The sequence below is a fragment of the Agrilus planipennis genome, unplaced genomic scaffold (assembly GCF_000699045.2).
Source record: "Agrilus planipennis isolate EAB-ADULT unplaced genomic scaffold, Apla_2.0 scaffold2, whole genome shotgun sequence".
In the NCBI taxonomy this organism is placed as follows: Eukaryota; Metazoa; Arthropoda; class Insecta; order Coleoptera; family Buprestidae; genus Agrilus; species Agrilus planipennis.
This window is the reverse complement of record NW_020442464.1, coordinates 3,156,826-3,183,540: the sequence shown is the minus strand read 5'-3', so window position 1 is coordinate 3,183,540 and position 26,715 is coordinate 3,156,826. Positions and strand designations below refer to the sequence as shown.

At 34.2% G+C, this 26,715-nt stretch overlaps 1 protein-coding gene and 1 long non-coding RNA gene across 2 annotated transcripts in view; one reads left to right on the top strand and one right to left on the bottom strand.

Annotated features, from left to right (window-relative positions):
- Positions 1–26,715, top strand: part of LOC108737848 (netrin-B-like) — a 201,533-nt gene that overhangs the window by 5,513 nt on the left and 169,305 nt on the right. The gene's annotated exons all lie outside the window — the stretch shown is intronic.
- LOC112906580 overlaps positions 1–26,715 on the bottom strand; it is a 65,265-nt gene that overhangs the window by 12,660 nt on the left and 25,890 nt on the right. The window contains exon 2 of the long non-coding RNA XR_003232431.1: positions 21,866–21,939. This is a non-coding gene — a long non-coding RNA (uncharacterized LOC112906580). The remainder of the gene's footprint in view (positions 1–21,865; positions 21,940–26,715) is intronic.

Sequence of the window (26,715 nt, the reverse complement as noted above, 5' to 3'; positions counted from 1 at the left end):
ACACACCTCTCTATTCTCCTATTTTTTCTCTTCATTTCTAACCTTCTCTGTCCATGGTATCCTCAACAATCGCCTCTAACACCACATTTCGAACACTTCTAACCTTCTAAATTTTTCGCCTTTAACAATCTTTTTTGAATTTAGAATTAACCGTTCGCGATCATAGAAGTGACTTCTTTTTATTGAAAGCGAGTCGATCCTTCGCTAACCTCTGCTTTATATCCCTACTACTCCTTCGGTCCTGACTTATTTGACTTCCTAAATCAGCCACTTCTTCTAATCTTTCGTCTCCTATCTTTATATTCGCTCTTTCCCTACTTTTTCTTCCCTTGCATACTAGTATTTTAGTTTTACTTTTATTTATTTTCAAATAGTATTGATCTGTTAGTACCGCTTCCATTTTATTTAAAGCTATCTCTAACTCCTCCTTACTAGATGCTAATACTGCTATACCATCTGCAAATCTAAGCATCCTAATCTTTGTCCCTGTATATCTATCCCTACAGTTGTACTGTCTTTAATGATGTTGATCGCGTCTTCGATGTATAGATTAAAAAGTAGCAGTGGCAGTGTGCATCCTTGTCTGACTTCCTTCCTAATATTTACTTCTCTACGTTGCTGCTCCAGCTGTAGCATTAATAATTTCCTAAAGATAATAGCGGAGTTGACGACAGATACTTTTTTTTCTATGGTATTTTGAAAAATATCCCAAGGCCAGAAAGTTTTACCAAATTGATTTCTAGTATAAACATCGGAACTACGAAAGCATTGGTCGCTTCAGGTATGAAATCCTAAAAAGAACTTATTACTTCCAGCCAGAAAGAGCTTTTCTAAAAGCAAAATCCGATATAAAAGTGCAAGTCTTTAATTAAAAGCCAAAAATGCAGCCGAAATTCCTGCACAATCTAGTCCTGATCCAGTGAACGGTTGCATTGATGATGATTAAATATGACGTAAAATCTTCTGGTAAATATCAGTATTATTTGAAGATCAAAGTTGCTTTTATAAAAATTAGGCATATAATAATAATGATAAATAATAATAATATAAGAACCCCTGTAAATGTTCATCCTAATTTGTTTGTCCTTGCAGCAGTTTAAAACAAAATAAAAGGTAAATGGTGTTATATAGATTATAGTTCGACTTTCGATTAGACGGATTTCTTGTAAGTGTCATTACAAATTCACATTACACCTGAACGATTCATAGGAGTGCTTATCCCAGCTATTTAAAACTGAGAAGGCGACATTATCGTCTTGAATTCGAATCCGCCGGAAATCAGGAATGAGAAACACAGACGACGCTAATCTTTGATAGATTTATTATTGCTACGGCTTATGCTTTGAGCTTTGAGCGACTTCTAAATATAAACCGAACATCAGCTGAAATTTTTGAGTATTCAATAGACACTGTCTAATACAGACGTTGATTTGATAGTCCACAAATTAATTGATATTTCATTAATTAAAATAAGAAAATGTCACAGGAAAAGTAAAACACTTGTTTAGTGCTAATAATTATCTGTATTTTTACAATTATTTTTATTCAAAAACTTTTTCATTTAGTTTGATCTAGGGTTATTATTTACATTTCAAATTTCTTTGTTGAGTTGAACTTCAAACATTTCTTCAAACATTTTAGGTCATAAATTCCTTTCCTTTATTATTTGGTTTTATAATATTTGTCAATAATTTCATTGTCATACAGACAAAATGTACGTGATGAATTTAATAATTCCTGAGGTGAGGTTTTTCTGTTACTAATACCTGGCTCATTGTTAGCTCATTCATACCTGTTTTCTAGAACTTTTCTATATCTGGTTGTACTCAACACCCTCTCGAACATGACGGAAATTCATATATTTATCCACCACCATATTATCTTTCATTTAGACTCCACCCCCTTTGTTAGTTCGCTAATTTTAAGTAAATTTAATATTGTTAGTTAGTATGTAAGAAACATTCTCATTAAAAACATCAATCAAATTCGCTACTAGTTTTATTTAAAACATTCTAGTAGAACGGGAGTTCAGTTCAGGATAATTTTTTATCTTACGACTGCACAAACAACACTAATTCGATGTCGCATTAAACACTAAAAAAAGGTAAATAATTACCATAGAAAACGTGTTCCAATCTGCTCATAATAGCTGTTGTCATACTTTGTTTTTAGAATCTGATAAGCAGCAGGTTGATTAATGCCTCTTTCTGTATTTTGAATTATTTTAGTCGAATCTGTGGACTTCAATTCAAGCTGGACGTAAAATGTTTTGGATTAATACATATAAACATATACAGTATTTTTATGGTGCTTTCTGCATTCGTTTCAATTTTGTTAGGGGATGCATGCGGTATGGAATTTGTGCGTAGCCCGCACTCCTCATTAGGAAGGAAAAGGGCAATTCTGGGCTATATTTCATTGCTCTTAAACGAACCCACGAAGGCGTATTTTGCATGCAGGTGGGTAAGAATTCAACGAAAGTGCTCTTTTGCGTTTTTTTTTTGCTTTCGAATAATCAATATTCACCTGCCAGGGGCCCCGTTTGTGAGTTGTCAGACACGAGAGGTTTGGGGCTCTGCCCGTGACGACGTTGCTAACTTTATGTCACATCATTAATGTGCACAAAACCCTTTTACTTCGCCACTTAATGTTTCTCAATTTATGCAATATTTTTCTTTCGCAAATTGACACACCAGACGCCACGATAACAAGGTGAATTCCGTGTCGATAAATTGTTGGTTATAAGTACCTAAATATTTTTCATATCTGTTTAAATTAAAAATAAAATTAAACCACTTAAATAATGTGTTTGAAAATAAAAACTGAAAGATTCAAGAAAAGGTGAATATTTGTAATAACTGAAATATTTCAAGCTTTAAATGAGATAAAAATGTCCAGTCTCTCTGAGAGTCTCAATTTTTCAATTTTTTTCATACCGTCTCTCTGTGAGGGACTCGAATCTCTGAATTAACAATTTTATCGTTCGAGCTTCACATACAGAGACTGTGAAAAACGCTCTCAGAGACGCTGAAAGACTGGAGAGAGACTGAATATTTCTGTCTAGGGTGATGAAATCAAATAAGATCGAAACGTTCTTATTCCAGAATTTTTGACAAAATTCCGGAAAATCTAGAATGTTTTAGAGATCTCTTAGGATATTCTGGAAAACTCGAGAAATTTTTCGAACGTTCTGTAATTTTCTAAAACATTCTGTCATGTTTGTAGATCTCTTACCCACCGCTACACTTTGCCATTGAGTTAGTAAGACTATTCTAAAATATTTTCGAACTCTCAAGAAAAGCCATTGGGTTAAGAGTTGTATTTCATCATTCAACCATACACAGGTATTGCTACTAATCTTTCTTATAAATGGGAAACCAAGGGTTATCAACACCATAATCGTGAAAGGTGCCAGTGGACAGTTGAAGGAAAAAGTGACTTATGTAAAAGGATAACGATTGTGTGCAGCATTCAAAGGGGGTTCATTTTGAGTAAAGGAAAACACAAAAGATAAAAAAACAAAATGGCAAATTTTCAATAATTTTTATATTTCTATAGTAGTAAAAGACTACTTAATTATCTACTTGTTCCATATTTGATGGATAATTGATTGGTTGAATTATAATCTAAAGGAATTACCAGTATGCATAATAAACTTCTTGTGTTTGATTTTTCTTTAATTAAGATGTGATTCGGTTTGAGTATCGTAAACAAATATTTCAACTCAAACTACTTAATTATTAGCTCGAGTTCAAAGTAAAAGTCCTTCCTTCCATTACGACGCTTGTAGGGATCGACATAGAATTTATTAGAAAGTTAATTTGATAATGTACATAGCTTCAAGTCATGAATAATTTATCATCCGGTGTAAATACAGAACCCACTTGCTCACGGCTATTGTCATATCTTTTTCCGATAATTAGTTAATTTTTATCTGGCTGCAGGCTGAATAATACATAGATATATAGAGCGACGGAAAATTTCTAAATAAGTGAAGGCTCTTGAACGACTTATATATACATATATGTGACCCCTACATGTCCTTAAGTTTGCAAAAATCACACGCAATTAAAGTTTGGATCAAATTGTGAGTTAGCCGGGGAAATTGCCGAGTTTTTTAATTGAAAATTGGAATCTTTTGAGTAAACCAGAATTATCAAAAACAGGTAGAAATTTTTGAGCGTTGTTACCCATTTTCACTAGTCCCTTCAACTTTGGTTTTATCGTGGACATTCCAAGCTCGCGAAATTGTACTCTTGTTTTGATTTAAAGTTCCATCGCCAGTGGTTACGTATTAAGATATTTGCTATTATTGTTAATGTACCACCCTGTATTAGAGAGCGTTCTCTCGGTTAAATTTAACCTGCCTCCGCTATCTGGCTAATTAATCTTCCAAGTGGTAGCCCCCAAACGAATTGCCAACAAAAACTGCTGACGAATTAGAGACTCATCGCCACTGGTTTCCGGAACTCGAATGAAACGGGCGGATGGATGTGTGACGAAAAAACATGAACGAATGTAGTGCTCTACTTGCCAAAAAACTTGTTTTTGATTTACTTAATTTTGTACCGGTTACAATGAGGACAACGGGTAATTTTATTTTATGTTATTAGGTATTTCTCTTGAGAAGACAACTGTAAATAAGAAAACTTTAAATGAAATTCTAAATATGCATCAAAGAACTGTTTTAATTTTTAATTATTGAGATTTGCATCTCCTCAGCTCTTATTAATGTCAAACCATAAGTAAATGATATTCACTTGTAAATTGTAACAAGAAATGTTCTGCACTGATTTTACGTATGTATTAGCTAGGTACTTTTCTATTTCAAGTGAATTTTGCTTTGTTTAGTTTTACCATTTTTGGTACCGAAGTAGAATGGTGGTTTTAAAAAACAACAATGGTGTCGAGTCACCATCATCATCATCGTGTAACAAACGAGTTAGTGGAAGCAAAAGTATTTACCGAGTTAATGAAATGCGATGTTAATACATTTGTTTACAGCATGTTGTTCGTCTTGTTGTTGTAAGAGAAGCAGTTTGCAAAAAACGACGCAAAGTTTGCAAGAACAGTGGCACATTGCCAGGAGTGTAGGTACTTCTTATTTGTCGGCGATTTTAGCCTCCGATTTATTCACGACTAATTTAGAAGACAAATTGGTCAAATAACACACGATTAAATTTAACCGTGGGGGCCTACACATATCGTTAGTGATCTTGACGCATTTTTATATACAATTTGTTACAAACAGGCAACAGGCATGTACCGATCTTGGTTTTTACCGTTAAGTTTCGTCCTCAATAAATTGGTTTGATCTCTCTACTAAAGCAGTGTTTTACTATGGAAAGAGTTACGACAACATTGTTTTGAAATTACTTGTTATTAGTCGTCAAAACTATTCAAAAAAAGAATGAAACCAAGAAAAAATAAGTTAATAAGGCTATAGATGGCGTTCACTACTATTTCGTACGCAGCAAATATCGAAAATCCAATGTTGGGAAGTTCATAATTCATCCAACGCCCTGTTGGCACTAATTTATGCAATATTTTCTATTTGTTATACAAAACTTTTCTTAATTATTTTCATTACTGTCATGATGACAACCCTGAAATAATTGTAGGAGATTTTAAACTAAATATTTTTTAGTCCTTACAGGGATGCACTAAACTACGTTGTGCTACTGAAAGCACTGAAAATAAAGATGAAAGAAAATGAAAAAAGGATCAATTTTAAGAAAATTAGAAAATTAAGTTTTTTGCTAAAGTCAGAACGGTATCATTCATTAGGGTTCGAAGGTCATTCGAGTATTGTCAGTGTGTGAACAGCAGAATATATCAAAATCCAAAATATTCTGTCACAAACTCTTTAACAACCACATGCTCATGATGTGACCTAGATTTGAAAATTTAATTTATGACCAACAGAAGCAGGGTTAGAACCGGGGACAAAACTGTCAAAAAGGATATTCCTTTTGTATTGAAATGTGAATTGAAAATCAGCTTTCTATTGTTATCTCGCCATTACGCTGTCCCCGTTTGCGAATAAACGTACGTATGAGCTTGAGGTGTCCCATTAGCGCCTATAGCTGTCATATATACGTCTATCGTATATTATATATCGTAAAGGTAAGTTTGGAATTATGGTATTGTAGGGACCTGCGTGCATACATGTGTGTGTTAGTGTGTTCGTGTGCATTAGTGAGTGTGTATCTTCGCCCTGTACGAGAGTCATGCCATTTATCATTTGGAGAGAATGTTGATGTCTACGAGTACCCTCCAGTTCCCGTGATCATCGTCTCCTTTCCGAGTTGGTGCTTGCCACATGGCTACTTCGTCAAGTATGCTGTTAATTTTATGCGTACACAAAAATTATAGATGCAACAGTAACGACAAACCTTTTTTCTAAATACATCTCTATAAATATTTGTGAACATAGGTTATCCTTAAATACGTACAGTAAGTCACAACTAACCGTACTTACAGATCCTAAATGTCGGTTGTGGTCATTTCTCCGTTTTGCTTTGGTCCATGCAGTTGGTAACTGGGCCTAGTCACCGGTGACTATGGCAAAAAAGCCGGAGAATAGGTTGAAATTAGTCCTTACCAGAAGAACCACACATTTGAAAGGTAGTTGTATTGTGTACCATATTCCAACTGACTCATACAGTGCATCCAAAATATTGGAAAATTGCAAGGGGACAAGATAGTTTCGACTTACGTTCACCCTATTTGACAAAACTTAAAACGAAGTAAAAAGCCAGAATTCTCGATTGCAGCATGGATCATACTATTTACCACACCCACAGTCTCCTTTTAGGAATCCTGGGATTGGAGTGAGAATGATGAGACGGACGAAATGAAAACGAAAGAGAGTGAAAAAATGATATGTGGAATATTACTGCCCCAGCATTTGCCTAAGCTTAAGTAGTAATTCAAGGAAACTACAGAAAAACTTAGACAAATTCCGATGGACCCGGAATCAAACCGGTGTCCTCCGGAATACCGAGCAATGATCGATCTAAACCTTCAGGCCATGCCGATTGGTACATTATAAGTGTTGTTCCTCGACTTTTAATAGACTAGAATTTCCCCGTTTCAAAATAAAATTTTTATCTGGTTCCAGTTTCTTTTCTAGTGTTTTGTAAAGATTGGGCTCTGTCATATCATTCGATCTATAATTTTTTGCACGACGGTTGTTACCCGTTGAAACAAATCAGTAACTATTATTAAATCTGAAACAGTTGATGAGAGAGATTATAATAATCATCACCAATGGTCAACAAGAGCGATAGATAGGGTATTGTAACAATTTTTAGACTAGACTTAGAATGGATTTTATTGATTTAATACTAAAAACTGAACTGATACAGAACGTTTTTCTTTTCGCACTTGCCCTACCCTTTCTATGACGTAAATCAGCCACTTTACATCAAAAATATGTTATGAGGCATGGCAAATTAGAAAAAGTGGCTGATTTTAGATACCCAGGAAGTCAGATAAGTGAGGATGGAAGGAGTAGTAGGGATATAAAGCAGAGGATAGCGCAGGGACGTGTCGCCTTTAATAAAAAGAAGTCACTTCTATGCTCGCGAACGGTTAATTTAGAAATTCGAAAAAGGTTGTTAAAGGTGTATGTTTGGTGCACGACGTTGTACGGGTGTGAAACATGGACAGTGGGAGCGGCGGAAAAGAAAAGGTTAGAAGCGTTCGAAGTGTGGTGTTATAGGCGGATGATGAGGATAACGTGGGTAGAAAAGGTTAGAAATGAAGAGGTATTGGAAAGAATAGGAGAACAGAGGACTCTATGGAAATCAATAAAAAATAGGCGAGATAGGTTGGTAGGACACCTTCTTAGGGATGAAGGTTTAGATTAGATTACTGTTCGCAAATAGTTAAGGATGTGGGCTGTTCTAGTTTTAGGGAAATGCGAAGTTTAGTTCAGGATAGGAAAGAGTGGAGGTACGTGTCCAATCAGTCTTAGGACTGATGACCTTATGATGATGATGAGGCATGTGATCAGACCGGACGATGTACGAATCTTTAGGGTCAAATTGTCTATAGAATCATTTAAGGAACATTTACAGTATGCTTCATGTAATTCACTAACAAACGTTAAGGATACGGAATGAAAGAAAGCTATGCTTTTCACTATCCTGCGCATAATTTGTCATTTTTGACATGCCCATGTGAATCTTTACCTAAACAGTATAATTGTGAAGTACTGTATGTGTACGTGTAGGTATGCTTGTTACCGATAATGTATGGGTATTGTGCGTTATATGAGACGAAAGAATGTTCTTCTATGTGCTAATCATGTTGAAAGAAAAATGTTTTGTATATTTTAAGTTCTCTGTAGGACTGATAAGTAACTGTCCATGCAAACTGTTTTTAAGTGCCTCGCTATTTGCTTTTCTTCCTTGCTCTGTCTATTGATTTAAAAATAATTAATGTCATTCGCTTGAAGCCATGACTTATCCTGCGTGGGATAGGACGTACTATACCTATTATAAATATGTAGTAAAGTAATACAATGCAAAGAACTATTTGTTTAGACAAATATCTTCACTTTAACAATAAATTAAATAGGTAATTTAATCAGCCTGAAGCTAGCTACAAGTAGGTATACGTATCTGGGCTAGGCTAAGCAAAAGAACTCCAATTTTTAAACCCAAATTTCTTTACATAAAGCGCTTTAGCCCCTTGAAGCCTCAGTTATATTTTAAAATTCAAGGACTTTCAATTATCCTATTACTTCGAAGAGTGATTAGGTTCAAGTCCTTAAGGACTTAAAACAGCAACTGATGCATGTTCGTTAAATGGACTTCCCATTCCTGAAAGGACAAATTAAATTGTACCATACACCCGTTTCCGATTTGGACGGGCCCAACTGGTATCATCAGTGTTTACAGCATGCATACGTATATATATACATATTCGCGGTGGTGTCCAAATCATTTTCCAAGTTAATACATAAACATGAGCTGCAATTAAATTCCGAAGGGTACATCTACCCTTAGGGTGAGGAGTTTTATTAACCATTTAAATTCAGATTTTATCCAATAATCGTCAGGCACTTTGAATAATAATATGTTTATGAATTTACCGTAATTCAAGGTAAGTGCCATCATCATGAATATTTCTGTTGAAGGTTCTTTTTTGTATGATCGATTTATAAAAGATTTATTTATGTAAGAGACGTATACAAATAAGGAAAGCGATCTGTATTACACAGTTGGTACAACAAAAATATTAAATTGCTACTATAAAAGTGTCCAGAAGTTCAAATCAGTATTAAAATCTCATACATAATAAACGTAATTTTAATTAGAATTCAATATTGATGGCCTGGTGTTTTTGCTTATAATAGACGTGATGTTTTCCCTGAACCTTTACAAACATCTATCATAAAATATGCTCAAATTCTGCTTGAACGTTTCAACTATATTTTGGACCTTGTTATCTACCCTGTCCGCCTACATAGAAACGGGGAGGTTACATGTTACTGTAAAATTTGCCCATATTCTGGATATCGTTTAAATCTTGTAGCATATTTAGAAAGCCATTTAGATTGTGGTGAGTGTTACCAAGTGCGTGCTTCAACTGTTTGTTATTTTTGAAGGAAACTTTTCACCTTCGTCGTCGCATAGGAACTGACACAAACATTTATATCAAGGTGGCTTGATATCTGTTAGCAATAACTGTTAGGTGTATGTTTATGATTGAAACTTCAAACGAGTTAAACTGCATCCGATGCTATAAACTTTCACATCCTGAATGCGATCACTTACAGATATATTACGGGAGACATTAATTCCAATCGATTCTTTCGTCACTTTACTAAAAGTTTCCCGGCTGCATGCATACAATGCATCCGAATGCCGTTTACTTTCGTTGATTCAACTCTCTTTAAAAGCAAACACAGGAAAAAAATAGTAGATGTATGTAAATGCGTATGTGACATATGCCAGAAAAATAAAACCACTGTTCTCAAAATATTTCTGTATGATTTCAAAAATCCTCTCGGTAGAAATCAGACTTCTACATGCATGTAACGATGTGGATTCGTTCCGATCGATCGTTCCTATCACAAATAACACCATGACTTTTGTAATACAGTAGAACCTCTTTAAGTCCAACTTCGATAAGTCTAAAACCACCAAAACTCGAAAAAACGTTTTGTTCCCTTCCCTTCAAGCTCCAAAACCTCCATTACCATTTCGGTACACATTTTCCTTAAGTTTGACTTCTGTATCTCGAACATAGCAATGTTTTATTTTACAACCATTTCAACTCGATAGTTTGAAACTTATTACTTACTTATAGTTCGAAGAAAACTAAGTTATCGACTTTATGGACTTGCCGACAATGTAGGTACACCAAATCTTAACCTCTACAAGTCGAATTAAAATCCGCCTAAGTCAAAATCCTCCATAAGGCGAAAACTACATAACTCGAATTTTTTGATGTCTCTCTTGATGTTAGAGTTATAGAGGTTGTACCGTAGTAACTGTTGCTTATAGTTTTCAATCTTGTTCAAAACAATTCTACGAGGATGGAATCTAAAGAATCGAATCAGCGCAGGCTTAAAAGTCAGCAATTTGCATCAAAAATAAATCTGTCCGAAAAGGCGAAAGAGCAAGTAATATGTTATATAATGTTTAGAACACCCTTTACAACTAATAATAAGGAAATGTATAATGGATGTAATGACATCAAGGCAGTATTTGAATTGCCCAGTATAGTTAAGAGGTTTGGAACGCAGTTTGTAGCTGTTGTCTAACAGTTTTGACAGCCACTGTTAACAACAAAACTGCTACTGTTTGCCGAAAAAGATCATACACCTGTCTGTCCATGTATTTTTTGGAAGAAGAATAACGACGGTGTCCGGCAGAATGTTTAGAATTTAATTCATCATGTTCACTTTGTTCTATAAAGGAAAAAGGAACGTCTAATATAAATTGCTTACGGATTCTGGTGGGTATGTTTCTCTTTTCTCTTCGAGATGTAACACTGTGACCCGAGAGTTTATAAAATCTACCGCTAACTTTGTACGAAATTAATTTTGATTTTGTTCTTTTAACCTCTGCGCTAATCTGGGAAGTCCATAAAACATAATTTGGCTTAAAAAAGATTTTTTTTATATATATATAGAAGCAATGACCATTTAAAACCAGAGGGTAATAAACAGAATCACGGAAGCGCGTACATTACTTTTGGATCATTAACAATAAAATTTTAGCAGGGGACGGAAGTTGCGCGCGCAATGTCTCAATAAAGTCGTTGAGTAAACAAGTTTATAAAAGCTATCGATTGTTTTTAAAAAGATGAAAAGTTCACGCTTTATAAACTTTAGCATTATCATCTGATTCAAGTCTTAAGGGCGATGACGGGTGGAATTGCTTCCCAACGTTTCGCTGGCTTCTTCAGAAGTTCATTCATCTTCGATGCTCCAAGTCCATACCAACATCAGAGATGGAGGGAGTTCTGAAGAAGTTCGCCACTCGTGCTAGCGAAACGTTAGGAAGTAATTCCAATCAACGACTATTTTTAGACCCGCATCAGTGTACTCTATTAGTTTTGACTGGTTGGACACGCACCTCTCCTATCCTGAGCTAAATCTTCGCATTTCCCTAAAGCTAGAACATACCACATCCTTAACTATTTGCGAACAGTAATCTAATCTAGGTATATCTTCTTCTTCCAGCCTTTCCTGCATGAGATGGTGTCCTACCAACTTATTTCTTACTGACTTGCATAGCGCCCTCTGTTCTCCTACTGCTTCTAATACCTCTTCATTTCTAACCTTCTCTATCCACTGTATCTTCATGATTCATACACCTTAAACAATCATTTTCGAATTTCTAAATTAACCTATCGCGAGCATTGAAGTGACTTCTTTTTGTTGAAGGCGACTCGAACTTGACTGTCATCTGTTTTATATCTGTACTGCTTCTTGCATCCTGAGTTTTATGACTTTCTAGATACCGAAAATCAGCCACTTCTTCTAATTTTTCGCCTCCTATCTTTATATTCGCTCTTTCCCTACTTTTTCTTCCCTTGCATACCAGTATTTTTGTTTTACTTTTATTTATTTTCATATAATACTGTTTTGTCAATACCGCTTCCATTTTATTTAAAGCTAACTCTAACTCCTCCTTGCTAGATGCTAATACTGCTAAATAATCTGCAATTCTAATTTTTTGTTCCTCTATATCTATTCCTACAGTTGTACTGTCTTTAATGCTGTTGATCGCGTCTTCGATGTACAGATCAAAAAGTAGCGGTGACAGTGTGCATCCCTGTCTGACTTCCTTCCTAATATTTACTTCTCTACGTTGAAGCCCCAGCTCTATAACTGCCTGTTGCTCTTCATACAAACTAAGTACATGTATACTACTACTAAGTGTACTTAACATCTTCTGTAGCTCTTTCATAGAACCAAAAATAATGTTTAAAGAAAGGAATATTCTACGTTTATTAAAAGTGTGCAGGACGAATGATCACACGGTTCACGCCTGCGTGTCGTAGAAATACATTTTCCTCATATTTCCCTAAAACTGGAACATTCCACATCCTTAACTATTCGTGAACAATAAGTCTACCACTACTATGATTGGTGACATTAGCCGCAGTTTTACCATAAGTTTTTATAGAGGTGAATTTTAGAATCTTGGTTCTTCTATCTTCAAATATGCATGATATTCGTATGTAAAGAAAGTGCGAAACTAATCTCAGGAAAGGTGTTGTAAGATGTAAATTTCGATCGAAGAGAATGTTGGCCAGTAAGTGTACCTACAGAAAACCGCAAACGTACAGGCATGTATGTGTACCTACATACATGTAATAACGTGTATTATAATGCGTGTGGTAGTAAGTGTTAAAACGTTTAATATTTACACAAACGCTATCAGCGAGTGCAAAAATCGCATTTGCGGTGCGTTCTCGGTAACGCGGTTTCCTTCTGACTTCATTTACATCTATCGTAACATTCGATTTTATGGTTTGTTTAAATTTACCTTAGCATTATCATCTGTGCGTGTGATTACATGACGAGACCTTTACAGGTGTAATGCGGACTTGTTTATTTTAACACTTTAGCTTGAGAAAGAAAAAAGATCATTATCTAGAGATCGAAATTATCGATTGTAAACTTGCAGCTTCGATATTTTACCGAATTTTTTGACAAAATAGATTCCAAATTACGAATCGATTAAATAAAATATGTCATTCAGAATTTCACCTTATTGGACCGGTCCCTCCCCTTTGACCATAGTAAGTCACATTTTCAGCCACCCCCAAACAACTATTAGGTACGTCACAAAATCTAGCTCACCCCCCTATAAACGATTTCTTGTGATACAGACCTTTAAGGATGTTTGGGACGTACAATCGGAGACAAGAGTACATAAAATTAGAAATTCGTGATTAATTAGGTTTTGCAGCATATCATGAAAAAAAAAAAGGTATACGGTTTGAGATAAAATTTGGAATTTGACCAAAAACTTCGAATAAAATAAGAAATAACGAATAATATGGAAAATTTTAACTGACTTTTGCAGCAAATATGCCTTGATTTCAACTTCGAAACAAAAAAATTTTTAGTTTCAATCTCAATTAATAATAAGCGTTGTCAATATGTTTAAATAATAATTAAAACTTTAAAATTGCATTTATTTCAGACAATTATAAATATTATCGTTATATTATCAAGTAAAATAGAGATTTTCAGCTAATTTTTCATTTTTTCCTCGATAACCATTTAGTGAATTTGAATAACCTTACGCTAAAGTGATTCTCCAGAGTTCAAGTTACTTATTATAAAAGTTTGAAATTTCTGGTAGCTTTTTTTCTGTTAATAAAAATAAATTTAATCTGTTCGGTTAACGAATCTCCATAAAATGACGTGTAAAATTACAATTTTTTAAAATTTCAATAACTTTTTAACGGTTTAGTGAATCGATTTGTAATTCTTACAGGAGTTTTAGAATTGAATGAGGAACGTTCTTCCAAATTTTTATTTTTGTCTCGTAGCATTTTGACATACTTCTCAAACATCTTTAAATACTTGAGAATGACATTCAATTGTAATGAAAAATTTTAAGAACTTCCAAATTAAAATAAAATAAAATTGATGCACTGCTACAGTTACATTTCCAAAGACTCCTCGTCCCCCTTGTTATACCTCGTTGTATTTTATGAACGGCCTCTTATTAAATGTAGAAATTAGAGTTAAAAAGTTTGGAATAGGAAATAAGTAAATATAAAATAATGCATATGAATGTCGAGAGAACAAAACAGTTAGAAAAGATTTCTAGTCATACAAGTTCGAGTTACAAAAGTTCGATTCAGCTATCAAATTTTTTAAGAAATTTTTTTCATATTTTTTTCGATGAATAACCAGGAATTTAATTTTAGTGCATCCTGATTCACTAAACTATCAAAGAGTAGGTATCGTTTTTATTTTTGGGATTGTACGTAATCCTTTGGTATTTGTATGTGTTTAAACTACGTACATTTCGGATTGTTTTTCAATTCCCTCTTCATCTCTCCGTCCTTTTGCTTGTATGTCATTTACAAACTTTCCACGTTACGCTAAATGGGCGTTAATCTGACTAAAATGCCTGGACATCGTTTTTGTGATTTGTTTCCGAAATAACCTATTTTCGTGCTTGTAGAACATTGAAAGCCGCCATTGGACAACGACTCCATTACAGTTAAGTTACGAGCAGCATTCTTTTCAACTATAGTCAGATGTAATGAGTTTTTAGGTCGTCAGTTCATCATAGAGGCATTATTGAAGTAAATTGATAGTTTTATGGTAGCCAACACTAGACCCACAATTTAATTTTTTTTTACTTGATTTAAAAGTCGTAAACATAATAGTGAAAGCGCTGTTCGACGTTCACATGTTCTTAAAAGTATGAAATTAGTGATAATTAGGCTTAGAAATTTTTTAGCCTTTCGTACTCGGCCTATATGTATAGGCAGGCACATTAAGTATAAAGTATACCGTTCCTTGTACCATCTAAAAATTATTATCTATTATCTTATAAGCAATAAACGTTCCATTAGTTTTAGGATAGTTATAGAATTAACTTAACAGTTAGTTTTTCTTTATTACAATGCACTTAGTTATGTACCCACACGGAGAAAACTAAATTTTTAGGGCAAAGCAAAAATTACAATTTTGGATTGTAAATGGCTGAATTTGTCGTAGAAATAGTAAAATTTATTAGGTAACTTGAAATAATCTCAAATTGGACATGCTTTTTTAAAAATTATTTCAAGTTTCTTATTTGTTACAATTTAACTTGTAATATCAACTAAAATACCTAGTAAATTTATTTCTGCATTTACAAATTAAGTCCCAAATTGCAATTTTTATTATTTTCGCTTACGAATCAATGGGCTAGGGGGACAAATTGTAAATAACGCATCAATATTTAGATAAATTTTCCTTTTTCATTTTCTTTGTGTGTAACTCAAAAACAAGAAAATATTCTCCAGTTTTAGTACGAACTGTTTCACTGCCGACTGTCACAGGGTAAACAGTAAGCTATTAATCCACTGTATTTACGTCAGTCAAATATTGGGGTTGTGTTCTTTTTCTCTTTGCGAAATTGAATATCGAACTATTGGTAATGGCTCGGACAATAGACATCAACATCACCAAATACCCTAATATCTGCTGACGTGTGATGTAATGTTCTTCGGGATTAAAAATTTCTTCCCAATTGCTCGGATAAGTAAAGAAAGATTTTACACAATTTTATTTAATACTCAATTAATCCCAACTTGTATGCGCGCCAATTGGTCTTTGCTGGCAACGTTATTCGCATGAAACTAGAGATAGGACCCTGGATGTGTTGGCGCGTAAAGGGGATGTGCGTTAGCACGACCCTAACCCAACATATTTATTGTATTGTAACATAGATTTTTGCATGTATATATTTCCCTACCAACTAAATGTTTTTATTAAACGACATTTCAAACTTTCCTATAACGTGGGTAGAAAAGGTTAGAAATGAAGAGGTATTAGAAAGAATAGGAGAACAGAGGACTCTATGGAAGTCAGTAAAAAAAAGGCAAGATAGATTGGTAGGACACCTTCCCAGGCATGAAGGTCTAGTCAGAGACATATTAGAGGCAGAAACAGGAGTTAAGAGGGGTAGAGGTAGACCTACATTAGATAATTGTTCGCAAATAGTTAAGGATGTGCAATGTTCTAGTTTTAAGGAAATGCGAAGTTTAGCTCAGGATAGGAAAGAGTGGAGGTACGTGTCCAACCAGTCTTCAGACTGACGACCTTATGATGATGATGTAAAGTTTTAAAAGACTCATTTATACATATATCGGCGCATTGTACAGAAAATATTTGGAATTCTGGACTATAATAAATAGACACCTCGTCTAGACGTACTAGATTCCTGTTTTTTTTTTTTTTCAAACTGAACGAATAGACAGTAGTTATAAAATACCTACTGGTTCTGTTTTTAGAAAATGTTTTGACACAAGGCTTTCATCGTTCACTTGGAAATACAAAATAATCATGGATAATATTGTCACGGAGAATAACTCGACACATGAATAAATATTTCGTGCGGCCGGGACGCATCCAACGCACATACATATGTATTATGTGAATAGAGAAGAAAAAGAATTGACATTTGGTGCCACACACGCGCAACTGTTTTTGTCGCATCGTTCGCGTGAATCCTTTGATAGTTCTGCTCTTTTTCGACATTAATCTCCATTAAATCGGTTATAGTTCAACGTTTCCGACAATGCGGCGCAACTTTAGACCACGCACTTCTTCTAACCCGCGCTATAACGTAAAACTAACGTCTATTTGTTTTGACAGCGAACAAGTGTTACGATTCTTATCTTCTGACTGCGTTACTTATTATTTCTTAGAAATAAATATGTAAATGTATGGCAACAGTTTCAGTTTTTCTTTTGTATTGGATAAGTAACAACCTCCTAGGTACATTCAGCATAAAACGTCGAGATCTCCCATAAGAATGTGGCAACAAGTTAGCGAAAACATTTTTTAACTTTAATGAAATTTTATTTGCGGATAGACTAAACATTGCTATAAGTATATACAAATTCAAGAAATGTCGAACACTTAAAAAGATTTAACGAATTGAAAATATGAGAAAAATTATTCCATCAGAGGAGTAGATCAATTGGGTTGAACTAATTATTATAGGTAAATCATGGCTAATAATTCAGATTTATTGATTATGTCAAGTTTCCATTCACAGCAATTATATTGCTCCAATAACTTAAACTTGATCTTAGTCTTGCTAGACCAAGACCGAGCGAACAAGACCAAGACAGAACCAACAAGACATAAGACTAAACGAAAAATTATTACTTCCGGTCTGGAACTGGGACAGTCTTAGTCTTGGACTAGCTTTGACCATCATTGGAAGAATTTAATATTTAAATGTTTTTATTACATTAAATGTAATAACAACATACGTTTATCGTAACAAATTTATATGTATACTACTTAATATTTTAATTGAGTTATTGCCCAAGCCCTAATAAAATTCAATTAAAGATTACTAAACCATAATTTAAACCGACGTTACACGATGTTGTTACTCCACAATAATTTAGTTAATGTACAATAATAGCAGTGTGCACTACACCCAGATTTATTTTAATTGCAATAAAACCAAACATTAATGTCANATTCTCATATTTAAGTTTAGGGGTAAAAACTTTGAGTTAATATAAGTTTCCTAAAATTTGAAAGTGAAAAAACAGCATGTAGCTACATTCTATTTCTTAAATTAATGACTTGGTATTCATTCGTAAAAGTTTTGCAGATGTAATTGTTACTTGAATATCTGTTACTCCACAATAATTTAGTTAATGTACAATAATAGCAGTGTGCACTACACCCAGATTTATTTTAATTGCAATAAAACCAAACATTAATGTCATAACAGGAGTTTTAGTAGTTTGAGTAGCGAAACATGTGAGATTTACGGGCGATTTTTAATTGCTATTGTTACGGCACTTTTATTTAGAAATAACAGACTAAATTTCTTGTTTATTATGTTTTAAAATGTCTCTTTAAGTGGTAACTATTTAATTCTGACACCTACAATAAAAGTGATTTGTAAGGATCATTATTTTACGAAATACCAGTATAACATGGAAGTGACCAAAAATGGGATTCAATTTCGAAAGAGGGTTTGTATTATACGTTTTTTTTTAGATATTTTCGAAGACATTGCAGAAATATAATTGCAAAGATAATATATTCGTAGGTTACAGAGATTTTCTTCAATTTTCATGGAAATTGTAATGAAGACAAAACACTAACTTTATAATTTTTGACTTTGTGCTTATAAAAACTATTTGTTAAATTTCACTGATGAAATAAAATGTTGTAAAGATTACTCAAGGTTATAGGTATGTTAAATACTGCGAACAGCCCAATAAATAGCACTTCAAAATCTGTTTATACCTAAATAGATTTTACACCAGCCTTTTTTTATTTAGTTAGACCTTTGCGCACATAATTTAACACCTCTTAATATAACAGATAGTGGATGGCACTTTTAGCGTATTGTAAATCATCGTGACCAAACTTTGCTCGCTGCTTTGCTTGCTGCCAATGGCACTTTTAACAACTTTTATGGGATGTGTATTATGTTTCACAAATAAATTCTAGAGAACTTAATAAACACAACAAGATCTAACATGTTTTCTAGATATAAGATAGTTCAAATTGTTTGTTTATAAGATTATTAGAAAAACTTTAATGGTACATGGTACATTCAGTTCTGTTTTTGGTAAAGGTCTAGATGATGGCCCCCACCCCCGAAGGAGGTGGGGGTGGGTGGGATCGAAAGAGGAGGTCTCTCCCAACACTGTACCATAAAAAGTTCGTGGCGTTCTCACCCCCATAAAAAGTTATGGGGGTTCAAAGTTAATAAATATCTATGCCAATTTTTATACATTTTTAGGCATGTAAATATTTATATAGTCATTCTTAAACAATATTCAAAGGTAAAACTAATGAAAAATACATAAAAATATTGAGAAAGTTATATAAAACATTATTTAAATATCTTTATCAATAGGTTAGGTTAGGTTAGGTTATCGGGTTTTGTTCAAGTAACCACCCTCTTTCGATTTCTCACCTTGTCAAAATAATCAACTTTCAACCCCCATAACTTTTTATGGGGGGTGAGACCGCCACGAACTTTTTATGGTATAGTGGTGGGCAACATCTCCTCTTTCGATCCCACCCACCCATCATCTAGACCTTTACCAAAGTTAATTTTTCATATTATGCAAAAATGATATTGACTTCACCGTCAAAATTGATTAACGATGACTCTTAAGAGTGGAATACATCTTTCTTACTATTGGATATCAATAGGATTTTATTATTTAGCTGTAAGATAAAATAAAATTTAATTTAACGATAAGATGCATGACGACACTGTATATTCGTATTACATAATTGGAGTGAATAGTGTCAAGTCATTGTACCGTTTTTTAAGCAATTGGGAAAAACTCTCAAGTTAATTCTTACTCCTCATGATTTTTTTAGTTCATCGGTCACAGTAGTTGAAGCGGAATCGTCTTTTCAACAGACGGTAAATTTTACGGTTTTTATAAACTATATGGGTTAAAAAAACAGCCGATCCTTGGCGTAAGTGGCATAAAGATTGCTGAGTAATCCAAACAACAAATTAGAAGAAATTGACGTTGTTGTTGAGCCATCTGCTTTTAAACAAACCCGAACGAGGATGTAACCATCTATATAGTTCAAGGTAGCGTGGATGCTATAAATTAATCAGTTTGCAATGAAACGGATACGGCGAATTAAAAATGCGGCATTATATATTTTCAAAGCATTTACTTTAAGTAATAAGTTACATGTTACAGGCTGGATAAAATTATCTGTGACAATAATAATGACAATATCAGTAGGTCGTTGTTTTTATCTACAATAGGACTCCATGATGCAAAACATAAAATTTAAGATGCGGTTGAGTAGAAGCTGAAATATAATTTGAATACCAAAATCACCGTTTCTATCAACACTGCTAACCAAAGAAACATTACAAAACAGATGGGTAGTAGTTGTTGTGATATGATTCTGTAAGCGTTCGGGTATTCAATTTTATTAAAACGTTAAAATCGTTCATCATGTAAAGAAAACAATCAAAATAAATCTTCGAACAAATACCTACTTACTTCCATTTAAGAATTTTAATTTATTTCTAATAAGTGGACGCGAAGTGAATCAATAATCAACAAGCACATGTGCGAGTCACTTATTACTGAAACGCAGAGAAGTACCTTTATATCAACATTGCTTAAGTTAATTAAGTACTCGATGCGCGTACGAAGTCGTAAAAAGTAGAAAAACTTGTTATGAAAAAGAAAGCCCTGTACCACGATTATACGTATAGAAAATCGTTTATTGATCTCGTTTGTCTTCTGATGCTGCATGCTTTTATTTTTCTTGTCACCGGAGACCGGACCAATAAAGAAACAGTCAATTAGATGATGCATTAAGAATTGATTAATTAATTGTGATAGGATATAGTAGAGCAAATAAAATAATTTTCGATAGGTGTATCTATTAAGTATGAGATACATCCTGAAATTCTCATATTTAAGTTTAGGGGTAAAAACTTTGAGTTAATATAAGTTTCCTAAAATTTGAAAGTGAAAAAACAGCATGTAGCTACATTCTATTTCTTAAATTAATGACTTGGTATTCATTCGTAAAAGTTTTGCAGATGTAATTGTTACTTGAATATCTCTTTAAGTTATTTGTGTTTTGCTGTTAACAATCCGATTATTGTAATCATTGGATTTCTCTGTCAATTTCGCAAATGGAAGCAGCGAACCCTAACAGAAAGTATAGTAGCACTGTTGGCTTTTTCCTTTGTTAGTTTACTGCATATGGTCCTTCGAGCCGGATGCAGAACACAATCCGACTCGAAGGACAAGGCTTAACCCACCCGAACAGCATATGATGTATGAAATAGATAATAGGTCATCACTTTTGAATCTTTGTGACATCTTATTTGGTTGTCATTAGATATATTTTCCCAATTTTTGTATACCCTTTTGGGACCACTTGATTCACTTTGTTAGGCTCTTAAGGGTGAAAACGTCAATCATTTTAAAAGATTCTGGTTTCGCTCTGATTGTTTTGGATATTATAATGTATACGGAACGTAATAAGTTAAATTAATTGTCAAGATGGAATTTGCCACAATATCGAAAAATCTCCAATTCTGTCTTTAAGGGAAAATAAAATTAAGTCTCTTATTTAGGTCTATGGCTTGATTTCTTTAAGATATCTGTACTGTTAGGTAGGCACAGAATTGATGTCTATTTAGTAGGTTTTTATAAATTCTATGTGACACAAAATCGAGTAAATTAATACATTGGTTGTTAGGTATGTGGTGGTTGTTGTGCCCCCGGTGGTACGGGACAGGCACATAATTTGCTACTAATTACAAGGCCGAGAGCGAGAGGGCACTTATAACTTAATGATCCCGTGTAAAGGCAACAAAAGTTACTGATGGCACAAACGGAAATTTGATTATTTTCTCCTCGTTGTACAAACAAAATAAAGTTAGTGAGCGAATGGATGAAGCCTGTTCGCAGATAAAGTAAGCGTAGGTACCTAACGTTAATTAAGGTGACCTTTGCACACTTTTATAGAACCTCTTTGTTTTATGTTTCTACCGCTTTTTCCATTCTCAGTTATCTGATTTTCTAAATATCGAAAATTGTCAAATAAAAAATTTCGTAAAATATATGGTTTTGCAGAAATAAGGAAAACGGTAGTATGCATTTAGTGACTTACCCAAATTGATATGCGGATGTTGACGACATATTTAGGCGGTGATTTCTCTTTTTTCACGCACTACTGCGCAGAAACTGAAACAATAAAATATGTAATTAGTATTAAAATAACTGTTACTGAATTAGTTCAACCAAACTGCTACCTAACGGTCTGCAGGGTGTTTCGCTTGGGTGGTTCGTATAAGTTCGTAAAGATAGTGAGAATTCTACTAGATTTTACCCGCGGTTTCGTTCGCGTTGATGTGTTAAATACGTGTCAAAAATCATCGACGACCACATAAAATTTCATTCACAGAAAACATTAGTTTTAAACATTTCCTAGTACAATATCGGAATTTCATACAATTCCTAGAAAATGTATACATTTCCCAGGATATCTGTGTATTAAGAAATCTTTGAAACAATATTTTATGATTTCCTAAATAGCCTCGGAATTGTATACATTTCCTAGGAATTCCAAGATTTCATACATTTTCGGTACCATGTAAACAAAATTTCCTGACGATCGATTGAGTAGTTAGGGCGTGAAATTACAATAAACAAATAAACATATTCGCATTTATAGGATTAGTTAGATCCTAGCGGTTTCTTTACCCTTAAGTACGAGGGTGGATTGATAAGTTTCCGGCCTAACCAAGAGATGACGCCACTAGGCCTACCTTGAGGTGACATTCTATAGTACCATCCTTGGATAGCTTGTAGCTATAGTTTCAGCCCGATCTCCTTGCTAGTGTAGGTTTGACAGCACGCTGAACAAGACGCCTCTGTGGTTTTCGTAAAAATGGAAAAGCAGGAAAATCGTGCTGTCATCAAATACTTTTATTTGAAGGGGTTAACGCCGAAGGAAATTAAAAAAGAGATGGACTCAACACTGGGGACATCCTCCCCGTCATATTCAACCGTTAAGCAGTGGGTTTCCGAGTTTAAAAAGGGTCGTGTGAGCACCTCTGATGGGCCTCGCTCAGGACGCCCCGTTGAGGTCACAACTCCAGATATGATCGAAAAAATTCATCAAATAGTGCTGGGAGACCGCAGATTGAAAGTGCGTGAGATAGCTGAGACCTGTAAGATGTCATATGAACGTGTGCAACATATTTTGCACCAACATTTGCATATGGAAAAGCTCTGTGCAAGATGGGTGCCGCGTTTGCTAACAGTCGACCAAAAATTGATTCGAAAAAACATTTCTACCGCAAATTTGTCATTGTATAAGCGTAATCCAAGCGAATTTTTGCGTCGATTCGTAACCGTTGACGAAACGTGGGTCCACCACTACACTCCTGAAACCAAAGAACAGTCTAAACAGTGGATTGGACCAGGGGAACCAACTCCAAAGAAGGCAAAAACAATTTTTTCGGCGAACAAGGTTATGGCTACTGTTTTTTGGGATGCAAGAGGTATTATATACATTGATTACCTTGCAAAGGGTAATACTATCACTGGTCAATACTACGCAGACTTATTGCAACGTTTGAGCCACGAGGTGAAAATTAAACGACCTCATCTGGCGAAGAAAAAAATCTTGTTTCATCACGATAACGCACCAGCGCACACGTCAATCGTTGCGACGGCTAAAATCAACGATCTAAAGTTTGAATTGATGCCGCACCCTCCTTACTCTCCAGACCTAGCCCCGAGTGACTATTTTCTGTTCCCTAATCTCAAAAAATGGCTTGGCGGTAAGAGATTTGCGGACAATGAAGAAGTAATCGAAGCTGTAAATGGTTATTTTGAGGAGCTTGACGAATCAGTCTATAGAGATGGCATTAATACACTGGAACACCGCTATGAGAAATGTATCAGCCTTGGAGGAGATTATGTTGAGAAATAAAAAAAAAAAATTTTTAAAAACCTTGTTTTTCTTGGTCAGGCCGGAAACTTATCAATCCACCCTCGTATATAGAAACTAAATCAACAATTTTCGTCTCACTATTTAGATACTGACATGAAACTAGAGTACACAAAATTGTAGTGAGTATTATTGGTAAGCAATAATTTATACATATGTTGTAAAAACAATGTCGTTAATTCATCTCCTTCTATTTAATTAGTTAGTTCTGGTTAGTTAACTGGGTACAAATGTATAAATTAAGAAAAAAGAAAAACGTGAAAATTGTGTAGATGCATCACTACATAGTATAAAACAAAGTCGCTTCCCGCTGTCTGTCTGTCTGTCCCTATGTATCTTTAAATCTTTAAAACTACCCAACGGATTTTGATGCTGTTTTTTTTAATAGATAGAGTGATTCAAGAGGAAGGTTTATATGTATAGTACATGCATAATATAGCAGAGAAACACTGATAATTTTAGAGGTTTTTAATGTGATGTCGTAAATAAACACATTTTTTTGCGCATACATTGCAAACGATGGCTGAACCCTACAAGATAGATCAAAATAATGTACTACAGTATTGTATACCTTAATATGTCTATCTCTTAGGGATAACCCACAATAACCATTTTTATTCTTTACTTTTTAAAAGAAATAACGGCTTATTTACGAAGCGATTTTAAGCAATACAGCATTAAGCTCTGAACGTTGTATATAAAGACATTCTGTAGTATATTTAGTATCAGCATTGCACCCGTGCGAAGCCGGGGCGGGTCGCTAGTCTAATAATAAATTCAATAATTAACTAGCAACAAAGTTAGGTACTAATTTTCAGTTATTACATGGTATTATGTAGATACTTAGTTGCCGCAGTACCGTTTTGCTTTTACACTTACTTATGTATCTGTACCTATATGTACAGGATTTGTAAAGTAGTTTATCAAAATAGAAGAAACAATTAATTAGAATTCTATAATTCCATGACTGCCAGTGATAAGTTGTCAGGTAGTAATATATCATCGAAGTAATATCCGTTCTATCAGTTTAAATTACATAATATTTATTTGTTGCGAGATGCCGTAATTACCGCATTTACCATTACCTTAAGCGAATAGTGCTCGTAGAGCATAAATTCACTTTTTTCGTTCTTATTTCATCGCCGTAATTGCAGTATGTACTTTAGGTGCATTTGCGTGTCGAATCAGACTGTTTTCATCTTAAAGATGTAATCTCCGCTAATCTGGTTTGTTTCGAGTAGTAATTAGCAATCCCGGGTTTTGCACATTACCCACTCTAAAACGTGCTATTTTAAGATGTACCGGCCAGACATTTTGCCTGGAGGTTCCTACTATGCTTTTACATTTTTCGCTTTTTTCTTCGCACTACAACTGCAGTTCATTGACTGTGCATTTTACAAACCTTACACGACTTCAAATTTGTCCTTACAAACGAATATAGATAGGAAAACAATTTCCCAAAATTTGCATATTCTTGGCATAACTATCAAGTCTAGCAGTTTCTATAAATTACCGATCATAATAATTTTGAAACTTTGTTCTGTTTGTAGGAAGAATCTAAAGAGAGCTAAAACATAACGCAAATATTTGGCAGTTAATTATGAGGAAAACTGGACTGTTTAGCGTCCAGCGAAGTTTAAACAAACATTTAACGGTAGTTTTTGAAGCCTAGATACTTTAGAAAACTTAATAATCACGATGGCGATCGTCATCATTATCGTCATAAACAGATACGCGATTTACTTGAAATACATGTATTTAAAATGCAATTACAAAATAAAAAACACCTATTTTTATCTTGCATTCAAATACTCTTTTGAGAAAAGCATTCTGTATTTTATTTAAAATAGTTTTCCAAACGTTATTTCTATTTGTAAAATGCAAAATACATTTTTTCCGTTAAAAGTTTTGCTAGTAATGATGAATGAAAATTGTTCACATTGGCTGTTGAGGGTATTAGAAGCTTCAAAACGGTACAAAGGGACATTCCATGAATGCCTTCTAATTCTTTAACTGAAGAGATCGCAAAAATCTCCTTGGAAATGGATAATCTAAAATATTGGATCGACATTATTTTCTGGGTTCAGTGTCATGGTCCATGGAATTTTAATGTTTCATATTGATCAGCATCTGTCAAATAACCACTTGTTGTACCTTTACAAGAAACTACGCAATTCTATTAATTACGACAAACCAGCCCGCAAGGTGTGCTAATAAATGCCTATAATCCAAAAGTCTTTGAAAACGATTCGAAAAACTTCACTTACTAGATGAACCCAAAGCTAAAGAAACTATGGATTCCATTTCTTTCTCTTTTTACAATATGTAAAAGATTGGAAACAAAATGTGGTCGTAAATATTTTGATTTGAAATCTTTGATGTTGTTTTTACATCAATAAAATTATTTGCTCTGATCTTTCACGGTAAACAAACTATTTTGGCATTAGTGTCTTTTTTGCAATTAAAACGGGTGACAAAGGTAAATAAAGAAGTACATAGAAGAATTATTTGTTGCTGAACTGAAGAAACTATAACATAAAGATAGAAAAACTATATCTGAATCACTTCAAACAGAAAAATATGAATCATTCTCAATCTTCGCAACTGGTGNTTTAAAAGTTCAACATATTTCAGAGATCCCAGTCTTTCTACGAGAGACTCGAGTCTCTCAATTTTTCAGTTTTATTCATTCAGTCTCTCTGTAAGAGACTCCAATCTCTGAATTAACAATTTTATCGTTCGAGTCTCTCATACAGAGACTGTGAGAGATCGATAAAAACACCTAGGCAATAACTGAGAGACTGTGAAAGACTGTGGGAGACGCTCCCGGAGACGCTGAAAGACTCTGAGAGACTGAAAATTTTTGTCTAGGGATGTTATGGTTGCTCTTCTTTTAATCACTTATCGTTAGTCAATATTGTCTTATTGAGGGCCTTGCTGTTGATCGAGCATTTTCCGATGATGTTAGGAGTTGCTCGTTCTGCGAAACCGCTTCTACATGC